We start from the raw sequence: 12,413 nt of genomic DNA, 5'->3' as shown, positions 1-12,413 counted from the left end.
GTTTTTATGCCAGTATAACTTAATGTATTCTGAATTCGTCTTTAAAAGGTATTCAAGTATGTTTTCAAATAACATGCTAATATGGAGATTAAACGAATATATCAAGTTGTAATCAACGCAAATCGCGGAGACCCCCCCCCCCCCCCACCCCTCCATATACTTAGTAGCATATACATGCCACGGGATAAACTTTACATAAATATTACTATTTAATGTATTTGATCTTAATCATCATAATTTTTATAGTCATCTATAAGACATAGTTAATACAGTCAGTTCAAGCATATCTTTTACAACATAGACCATAACTTAGCATAGCATTGCAATCTCATAGCATAGCATTGAAATCTCATAGCATAGCATTGGAATCTCAAACCATAGCATACAATCTCAAAGAATCGCATTCGTCATATCATACCATAGCATACAATCTCATAGAATCGCATTCGTCATATCATACCATAGCATACCATAGCATAGCATACAACAGTATTTCAACTCGGTTTTAAATGTTTTTATTTGATAAAATAAATGTTTACATGACAGATTTGTGGTAAACATTGGCTTCTTATTATTTCACTTCGAAATGTGAGGAACTCTTCTGTGTATGGAGGCGTTTTTGTTCAAATCTCATAGCATACCATAGCATACCATAGCATACAATATCATTAAGCCCTTCATTTCAATTTCTCATAGCATAGCATACAAATCTCATAGCAAAGCATACAAATCTCATAGCATATCATTAAAATCGCATACCATAGCATATCATTAAATTGTAAAAGATATGCATGAAATGACTGTAACAATGCACTTGAATTTTAACGTTTCAACATATATTTCATTTATATTCATGTTAATTTATGATCATTGGTTGAGCTGGGAGCATTAAAGGTAGAATATGTTTGGATCACGTGATAGTTGTATGATTTGCTCGTATTATACAAACAAGTATAGTGTATTGGTGTTTGTAAAAGATTTAGACAAGTTGCGCATTACTGTTTTCCTTTAAATCTATAGTTTGAACATCACACAGAGCGGAGTAATATCCTTTTTCTACATTATTTGTAATCCGTTATCAATTCATCAAGGAACGTGTGCAAATACCACACAAAAGGGATTTGTAATGGATAAACACCATGACATAACGCGGCAACTATTCCGCATTTATATGGTTATATACGATTTTTTTTACATCAAATATTGTGCTCTGCATACCTTTTAACAAAGCGTCTATAGAGTCACATCATCACTTAGGAGAAATGTAATGATTTAGCGTTCAGTAAATATTCTGTTTTAGTTCATAAGTCTTAAATATTAACTATATTTTACATTGTTATTCATGTATGTCTACAAGGGCATCAACTGATGTATTGATAACACATCACAAATCTAAATTGTTTCCAATTATTTTTACAGAAACTGCGACAATAATTAACATGGTACATCACAAAAAGGTCGCATAAACACTATCTAATGATTCCAGTCTACATTGTTGTGAATCTATTTTATAACCTATATCTATTTTCTTTGACTTTAAAATGGTATAACAAAAATTGTATTTACTTAAACAATGATATTTGGGTTTTAAAAGTGACAAAGGAATGCTTATTTATTTACTTCATTTTGCCTCCTTGTGTTAAAAAATAGTTACATATTAACCCAGATTGCGTTTTTTCGCGATACACTACTTAACATTTGTTTGTGGTATCAATTTTTTATATAATAACATAATGACACCTTACGGTTACGTTTGCAAAATGAAAGGTCTTTTAACTTAACCTAGATTTTCCTAGAAGTTCCTATTCAGCAATATAGGGTACAGATGAACCAATATTTTTATAATCTTAATCGGAAGTATGGACCGTAAACTCGGTTTTCCCGGCATGAAGTAAACACGTGAGTATATTGTTAATACAGAGTGACTGTATCTCTTTGCAACATTTAAATCATTAGATGGCATCGTAAGGAGAACATCGTTCTTTCCTTGCAAAAAGTGTATCATCAAGGCTTAATGTAAGTACCTGAAATTAAAATATAAAAAACCGTGTAATAAACGGTTGAAATTAAGGCACATTGTCAATATCCACTTAAAAAAAACTAACAAATCAATCTTTTGTTATAGCTTATTACTTCAACACTGTATATCAGATCAACAACCGAATATTGACTGATAGATGTATGACGAAAAATAAAAGTGTGTATAACGTGTACACACACACACATATATATATATATATATATATATATATATATATATATATATATATATATATATATATATATATATATATATATATATATATATATATATATATATATATATATAATTACAAGGGATAGCAATTTCTAACCGATGACTGATTATTCCGTCTGAGCGATTGTGACCGGTTACAAAATCAGTATACGGTCAGCTGTATATAATATAAAAAAAAACTGTATATTTCAAAGTAATTGCATTACAGATTTGCGAGACATTGATATTTGATTCATTTACATGACATGAAAAGTGGAGACAGTTTAGGTCATATAATGACATATTGACCCCTTACGATATCGTTTGCGAAATGAAAGGCTTTTTAACTTAAAATATATTTTTGTAATATATCCTGTCCAGCAATATAGTGAACAGATGAACTAGTATTTTTTTATCTTTCATTACTGGAAGGAAGGATCGTCAGTTCCGTTTTCCTGACATAAAGTGAACACGTGATTGTATGCTTGATACAGAGTGACTGTAGCTCTTTGTAACATTTAAATCATAAAATAGCTACTTAACAAGAAAATTGTTTTTTTTTTCATTGCAAAAAAGTAACATCAAAGCTTAATGGAAGTACATGTATGTGAAAAAAAAATATAAATTATAGAGTAATTAACGGTTGAAACTGAAGCAGATTGTCGATATCCAGTTAAAAAAATAATAAATCCATATAAGGCAATGACCTCGTATTACTATATGAAGTGCACTTCACTACCGCATATAGGAGCAACAACTAAATATTGATTGACAGATATATGCACAAAAGGATAAATTTTTTTCTTACTACGAGGAATGGCAATTCCTAACCATATAAGTGGTTATCTACTCGGAACGATTGTAGCTGACTCCAAAATCAGTAAACGGTTAGTTGCATATATTATTCAAACTGTATATTTTAACGCAAATGCATTAGAAATTTCCATTTGCGAGATATTGATAGCTGATGACGTGTAAAGTGGTTAAAATTTAGGCCCTAAGACTGATATTTTGAACATTTGAAAAGAAATTGGCATGTGTTAATTATAATGATTGTTAAAAGATCATGTAATTGCCCTGTCTGTAAGCTATTTAAAATGTGGTTGGGTGTTTTTTGTGTTTGTGTTTTTTTAAGATCATTGGGCATGGTTTTGAACTACATGAAGTGATGACTTGACCTACAAGTTTAAATGTGTCCGCATTTCGCGGCTATGTTAAGGCTGCCCGATTAATTTCACAGCGATATGTAGAAATTAAAGTCACCTGTCTGTACCTCATAGGATATGACGTCATAGTTAACTTTGACGTCACGATCTGCATTCCTTTGATCCTTGTTTTGCAATGTATCGTAACGTAATAAGTGATATTCATTGTGCATAATAAAACCGCTTCATTCCTTTACATAGACACTGTTGTTAATAGTGATACTAAATTCAATATCACCGATATGGAGTATAAAAAAATTAAAAGTTTTAAAGCTTCGTAATAGGTAAATAACTATTCATAAACTAATAGTTTTGAGACTCCCCTGCTATACATGTAATCTATTGAATGGTAATATGTATATGCATATAAAAAACGGCTTTGCACAAGTGAAAGATAAAAACAATCTTAGTATATTTTACGTAAAATCGGGAGAGATTATAAGTACCAATGTGAATCTTGCTGGGGGAAACCTACCGATTGACCCGATTTTGTGTAAATCGAGCCTAAATGGTAAAATGTGCCTAATTTCGATAGCAGTGCAAAATGTTTTGACAATATTTCAAATAAACGAAATATTTATATAAACCACCAGCAAGAACTGCAAAATACATTACTTATCAAAGGATTTTTCATAAACATATTTTTGATTTAATGTCATTATTCACTTGCGCCGATGCGAATTTTTATAGAAAATTTACATTGTTAGCATACACCCGCCACGTGCTTAAGAAAAATATATGACGTCAAAATAATACATCAGATATAGTGTTTGATATCACTGTTAGTTTATGTAATAAAAGTTTAAAGAAACTCGCTCAATTTTAGTATTTTTCGATAATTAAAATAGTATCAGTTTTCAAATTTATATAGTTTCGGACTGCCTTAACATAATCGCGTTAAAATTCCAGAGCCAAGCAAATATGTATATTAATTCCATTTTTTATACAGAAACTGCAATATTCAACATACATATATCACCGAAAGGTCGCATAAACACTGCCTAATGATTGCAAATTACATTGTTGCGAATCTATTTTACAATTTCTATTTATTTTCTGTGACTTTACAGTGGTGTAATTAACATGGCATTTACTTAAATAATGGTTATTGGTTCAGGAAGGAGACATATAAATACTTATTTATTTTTGCCTACTTTTTCCTCATAGTAGAACAAAATGGACACATGCTATCTCAGGTTGCTATTTTTCCCAATATATAACTAACCACTTGTTTGTGGTGGCATCATTTTTCATTAAAATGACCTAATGACACCTTACGGTTTTGTTTGCGAAATGAATGGGTTTTTTTTTTTTTTTAACTTATTCGAGATTTTTGTAAAATTTCTTGTTCAGCAATATAGTGAACATATGAACTAGTTTTTTATAGTTTTTTTAGTGGAATAATATCCAAGTTTAATGTAAGTACATGTATGTGAAAATAAAGCAGATAGTCGATATCCAGTTAAAAAAAAATAACAACCAATTTAAAGTAATGACTTATTAAAATATGATGTGCACTTCACTACTGCATATAGTAGCAACAACTGAATATTGATTGATAGATGTATGCAGATAAGGAAAACGTTTATTTACCTTGCTACAAAGAATGGCAATTCCTAACTAGTTAACTGGTTATCTATTCGAAACGATTGTAGCTGGTTACAAAATCAGTAAACGGTTAGTTGCATATATTATACAAACTGTATATTTTAACGCAATTGCATTAGAAATGTGCGAGATATTGACAGCTGATGACATGTAAAGTGAAGACAATTTAGGCCCTAGGACTGAAATTTTGAGAATGTGACAAGAAATTGGTACGAGTTAATTATAATGATTGTTAAAAATACATGTAATTGTTTTGGCTGTAAGCTTTTAAAAATGTAGTTTTTTTGTGTGTTTTTTTTTTTGAAGATCACTCAGCACGGTTTTAACTACATGAAGTGGTGACTTGACCTATATTGTTAAATGTGTCTACATTTGAAATTCCAGAGCCAATTAGATTATTAGATAAAAAATCCCCAAAAATGAAAATATTCCCTATGATCGGAATAACATGCATTCCCCTTATTTAATTTTCGGAAAAAATGAGTCCACATGCAAGTTTTTTCTATTTGTAATCATGTTTTCTAATAACAACAGTCAATTTTGTTTATTCAAATAACTTTAAATAGCTCCAGAGTCAGTGACATAGTGTGTACACAGGTCCACGTCACCTTTGCTGCAGCCAATTGATTAGAGGGGTTAATTAAATACAAACCTTGTTTGGAAAAGTATATTTTATGCATTTAGTTTATATCTTAAAAAAAAAATTACTATGTTTTGTTTTAAATTGTTATTCATTGATGTGTACAAGGGCATCAACGTACTGACTTATTCATAAAACGTTCACGTGTGTATATAAAGTCCATTTTTCTTATACAGAAACTGCAACAATCAACATACATATATCACAGAAAGGTCGCATAAACACTATCTAATGATTGCAAACTACATTGTTGTGAATCTATTTTACATTTTTTATCTATTTTCTGTGACTTTAAAATGGTGTAAATAAAATTGCATTTTTAAAAATAATGGTTATTTGTTAAGGAGGGAGACATAGAATTACTTATTTCCTTTTTGCCTACGTTTACCTCTTAGTATAACAAAATGGACACATGCTAACTCAGATTGCTATTTTTCCCAACATTTTACTAAACACTTGTTTGTGGTTTCATCATTTTTCATCTAATGACCTAATGACACCTTGCGGTTCCGTTTGCGAAATGAACGTTTTTTTTTAACTTAATCTAGATTTTTGTAAAATTTCCTGTTCAGCAATATAGTGAACATATGAACTAGTATTTTTAACTTTTGTTTAGTGGAAGGAAGGACCGTCAGCTCGGTTTTCCCGACATAAAGTGAACACGTGATTATATTGTTGATACAGAGTGACTGTAGCTCTTTGTAACATTTAAATCACAAGATAGCTACTTAAGGAGAATAATGTTCTTTGATTGCAAACAAGTAACATCCAAGCTTAATGTAAGTATATGAAATTAAAATATAAATAATAGTGTAATTAACGATTGACACTTAAGCAGATTGTCGATATCCAATTAGAGAAAATAATAAACCCATTTAAGGTAATGACTTATTACTATATGAAGTGCACTTTACTACTGTATATAGGAGCAACAAATGAATATTGGTTGATAGATGTATGCAGAAAACGAAAACGTTTATTTATCTTACAACGAGGAAAATCTCCATTTGCGAAATATTGATAGCTGATGACATGTAAAGTGAAGACAGTTTAGGCCCTAAGACTTTGTTTAAGATCTTTTACGTGAAATGAAATTGGCACGTGTTAACTATAATGATTGTTAAAACATCATGTAACTGCCCTGTCTGTAAGCTTTTGAAAAAGGTGGGTTTTTTTTCTTTTTTAAGATCACTGAGTACGGTTTTAACTACCTGAAGTGATGACTTGACCTATACTTTTAAATGTGTCCGCATTTCGCGGCTATGTTAAGGCTGCGCGATTAATTTCACAGCGGTATGTTGAAAGTCACCTGTCTGTACTTCATAAGAAAAGACGTCATAGTTACCTTTGACATCACGATCTGCATTCCTTTCGATCGTTCTTTGGAAATGTATAGTAACGTTATAAGTGATATTCATTGTGCATAATAAAACCACTTCATTCCTTTACACAGACACTGTTGTCAATAGTGATACTAAATTCAATATCACCGATATGGAGTGTAAATAAATCAACAGTTTTAAAGCTTCGTAATAGGTAAATAACTATTCATAAACTAATGGTTTTGAGACTCCCCTGCTACATGTAATCTAATGAATGGTGATAAGTATATGCATAAAAAAAACGGCTGGGCGCAAGTGAAAGATAAAAACAATCTTAGTATATGTTACGTAAAATTGGGAGAGAAAATAAGTACCGATGTGAATCTTGCTGGGGGAAACCTACCGATTGACCCGATTTTGTGTAAATCGAGCCTAAATGGTAAAATGTGCCTAATTTCGATGGTGGCGCGAAATGTTTTGACAATATTTCAAATAAACGAAATATTTATATCAATCCCCAGCAAGAACTGCAAAATATATTATTTATCGAAGGATTTTTCATAAAAATATTTTTTGATTTAATGTCATTTTTCATTTGCGCCGATGCGAATTTTTAAAGATTATTTACCGTGTTAGTATACACCCGTGACGTGCTTAAAAAAAAATATATGACGTCACAAAAATACATCAGATATAGTGTTGGATGTCACTGTTAGTTTATGTAAAAAACGTTTTGAGAAACTCGCTCGGTTAAAGTTCATTTCGATAATCTAAATAGTATAATTTTTCTAAATAGATTTAGCTTCGGACTGTCTTAACATAGCTGCGTTGAAATTCCAGAGCCCAAGCACATAAGTATATAAGTATATGCACTATACGAAGTGCACTTCACTACTGCATATAAGAGCAACAGCTGAATATTGATTGACAGATGTATGTAAAAAATGAAAACGTTTATTTATCTTACTACGAGGAATGGCAATTTCTAACCAGTTAACTAGTTATCTATTCGCAACGATTGCAGCTGGATACAAAATCAGTAAGCGGTTAGTGATATGTTTTATACAAACCGTATACTTTAACGCAATTGCATTAGAAATTTGCATTTGCGAGATATTGGTTGGTGATGACATGTAAAGTGATGACAGTTTAGGCCTTAAGACTGAAATTTTGAAAATGTGACAAGAAATAAAATGACACGTGTTAATTATAATGATTGTTAAAACATCATGTATTTGCCCTGTCTGTAAGCTTTTAAAAATGTGGTTGGGTTTTATTGTGTTTTTTTTTAAATCTATTTAAAAATTTCTATCTATTTTCTGCGACTTTACATTGGTGTAATTAACATTGCATTTACTTAAATAATGGTTATTGGTTCAGGAAGGAGACATATAAAATACTTATTTATTTTTGAATACTTTTACCTCCTAGCATAACAAAATGGACACATGCTAACTCAGGTTGCTATTTTTCCCAATATTTTACTAAACACTTGTTTTTGGTGTCATCATTTTTCATATAATGACCTTATGATACCTTACGGTTTTGTTTGGGAAATGAACGTCGTCTTTTTTTTATTTAATCTAGATTTTTATAGAATTTCCTGTTCAGCAATATAGTGAACAGATGAACTAGTATTTTTATTTTTTTCTAGTGGAAGGAAGGACCGTCAGCTCGGTTTTCCCGACATAAAGTGAACTCCTGATTATATTGTTGATACAGAGTGACTGTAGCTCTCTGTAACATTTAAATCACAGGAGAGCTACTTAAGGAGAACATCGTTCTCTGATTGCAAACAAGTAACATCAAAGCTTAATGTAAGTATTTGAAATTAAGATATAAATAATAGTGTAATTAACGGTTAAAACCTAAGCAGGTTGTCGATATCCAGTTAAAAAAGAATAACAAACCCATTTAAAGTAATGACTAATTACTATATGAAGTGCACTTCACTACTGCATATAGGAGCAACAACTGAATATTGATTGATAGATGTATGCAGATAAGGAAAACGTTTATTTACCTTACTACGAACAATGGTAATTTCTAACTAGTTAACTGGTTATCTATTCGGAACGATTGTAGCTGGTTACAAAATCATAAACGGTTAGTTGCATATATTATACAAACTGTATATTTTAACGCAATTGCATTAGAATTTTGCGAGATATTGACAGCTGATGACATGTAAAGTGGAGACAGTTTAGGCCCTAAGACTGAAATTTTGAAAATGTGTAAAAGAAATTGGTACGTGTTAATTATAATGATTGTTAAAAATACATGTAATTGCTTTGTCTGTCATCTTCCCAAGTCAAGGGTTTCTGATCCGCCTTGCTCTACATAAACTCTTGACCGAAAAGACAACACATATGCTGTTTAATGATTACGCCATCAAGTGAGAGTATTCATTTTTAAACTTTTGTGACCTCTTGTTCTGACCAATCAGCGAATGCTTTATAAACAGAAACAGTATAACAATATGGCTGCTCCCATGAATAAAATCAAATTCGTAGATAATATGGATTCACTCAGACTAAAAACTTATAACATTAAGTCAAATACTTACTATTCCGTCTCTAATTTATTTGACAACGGTTGAACATTGATCAATTCACAATTAACATCATTATTGAAACAACGTTTCTTATTGGATCATGCAAACTTGTATGACACCAATCAGTGTGCGAGGTTTCTGACCCCGTCAAACTCTGCCTATTAGGTCAAGGGTTTATGTAGAGCGAAGCGGATCAGAAACCCTTGACTTGGGAAGATGTTTGTTTGTAAGTTTTAAAAACTGTAGTTGGTTTTTTGTGGGGGTCTTTTAAGATCACTGAGCACGATTTTGACTACATGGTGTGATGACTTGACCTATATTGTTAAATGTGTCTACATTTGAAATTCCAGAGACAATCACATTATGAGATAATCAATCCCCAAAAATGAAAATATTCCCTATGATCGGAATAACATGCATTGCCCTTATGTAATATTAGCTATTTTTCCCAACATTTATTAAATACTTGTGTGTGGTGTCATCATTTTTCATATAATGACCTTATGACACCTTGCGGTTCCGATTGCGAAATGAACGTTTTATTAAACTTAATATAGATTTTTGTAAAATTTCCTGTTCAGCAATATAGTGAACAACTGAACTAGTATTTTTAACCTTTTGTTTAGCGGAAGGAAGGACCGTCAGCTCGGTTTTCCCGACATAAAGTGAACACGTGATTATATTGTTCATACAGTGACTGTAGCTCTGTGTAACATTTAAATCACACGATAGCTTCTTAAGGAGAATATGGTTCTTTGATTGCAAAAAAGTAACATCGAAGCTTAAGTATATGAAATTAAAATATAAATAATCGCGTTATTGATGTTTGAAACTTAAGCAGATTGTTGATATCCAATTTATATAACGATTAAATAGCTAATTACAAGGGATGACAATTTCAAACCGGTTAACTGGTTATTCCGTCGGAACGATTGTAGCTGGTCTCAAAATCAGTAAACATTTAGTTGTATGTATTATTAAAACTGTATACTTTAACGCAATTGCATTAGAAATTTGCGAGACATTGATATCTGATCCATTTACATGACATGGCATGTGAAGTTGAGACAGCTTTGGCTATGAGATTAAAATTGTGAATCCAAAAGAAAATTGGTAGGTGTTAATTATAATTACTAATAAAACAATGTATACATGGAATTGCCATGTCTGATAAGCTCCAATCTAGTCATTTATAATTGTTGAATACCGTTACATAATTCATGTAAAATGACATAGTAATTGATCAAATCAAACCCCGAATGCTTTTGTCTATATTAAAGACATACATATAAAACGATCCTAAAGACTTGTCTTTTCAAACATAATATCTAGACATAGGCAATCTTTGATTAATGGACAATTGCTGATAACCTTCCTCTTGATAAGTTAAACTGTTTCCTAAATTGCGGGCAGGAAGGTTGTTTTACGACCGTTTGCTTGTTTTTTTAAAAGTAATCTAAAATGATTAAGATAAATAATTTTCAACAGAACATTTCTATCGTACTTAATGTGGTATTAATAACAGTAGACAAACAATCATATTCACCGATTTGTGCATTTTGATAATCAAGCAAGCTAATCAAAACTCTACCTGTATTCTGTAATTCAATGTAAAACATTTGAATTTATAAAATGGTTTCTCTTTCCCTGCGTTTCTTTTTATTTGATATTGACCTTTCACCCTTTTGTCATTTGGATTGTTAAAGTTAGTGGCTCCATTCCCAAGTAAGTTTAAGTCTATAAAATAGATATTTTAAAAGTTGCAGGTGTTTTTATCGAAATATTTCAAGGGGTATTAACTGTTAGAAGGATGTCTCAGATCCTTTCGCTATGATAATCTCTATCTCTTATGGTTCCAGAGAAGTAGCTAAAATAAGTATTTTTAATAATAGGGGCAATGACTCTAACTTTTTCAAAGTAAAGGATGAAAAGCTATATTTTGAAATGTCTTTATAAGTCCTACAAAAAAAAGATTTCCTATAAAACCTCAAACAAAAAAAGATATGAAAACTCATTCTTCAACAGATTTTCAAATGATCTTGACCTTTGACTTTTATTTCATTTCGTTCGACCAAAGCACATGCTTCCATTCCAAGTGGTTTGAAGTCTCTACGACGATTTAAAAAAAAAATTGAAGTGTTTTTATAGAAATTGAAATACTTCTCGATCAAAGATGATCCTATCACCATACGTTTACAGTCGTACATATGTTGGTTGACTAGTCTTAGGAGACCATAGAAATTTCAAACCCAAAGGGAAGTTGATTAAGTCCAGTATTTTATTTACCATATACATATTTTACCGTAATTACAGATATACCCAGATAGTTATATTTCAACAATACATTTCCTATAAGCGATATCTTAACATCAGACGTCAAAACTCCAGTAAACTCAAGTTACCAGGATTAAAATAACCAGAAAAAAGCAAACCCTGCTTTGTCTCCAACATCATTCTACTTTCAATTATGAATTCTGATATATCCTAGATAAGGATCTTTTTTCCCTCAAATGAAGTGATTTCCATATGTTAAATAGCTTTATTTATTATACCTCTGTGTATATTTTCTATGTAAATTACCACATATAAAATATTATTATATCTAACCGCGAAAAAAATTCCGTGCTATCTGCCCATGGTGAATAGTCATCGAAACTATTTACCGACGGCATTCGATTTTCATCGTTTATAAACCGGTGTAATCCCGAGTCACCACAATAAATTTGAAGTCCGATAACTCTTATTTGTTTACCACAGAGAAAATCTGCGTCGCCGACAATAAAAAAGTAAAAGCCTTTCTACTGACTATTCGGTCGATAGTAAGTTTATTGTCACCCTCGAGAGCACC

At 31.2% G+C, this 12,413-nt stretch overlaps 1 pseudogene; it reads left to right on the top strand.

Moving 5' to 3' along the window:
* The first annotated feature begins 6,138 nt into the window (after window positions 1-6,138).
* Window positions 6,139-12,413, top strand: part of LOC128179520 (uncharacterized) — a 45,811-nt pseudogene continuing 39,536 nt past the window's right edge.

This window comes from Crassostrea angulata, chromosome 4, assembly GCF_025612915.1.
Source record: "Crassostrea angulata isolate pt1a10 chromosome 4, ASM2561291v2, whole genome shotgun sequence".
Taxonomy (NCBI): domain Eukaryota; kingdom Metazoa; phylum Mollusca; class Bivalvia; order Ostreida; family Ostreidae; genus Magallana; species Magallana angulata.
Note: the sequence above shows the minus strand (reverse complement) of the source record. Positions and strands in the feature narration are given on the sequence as shown.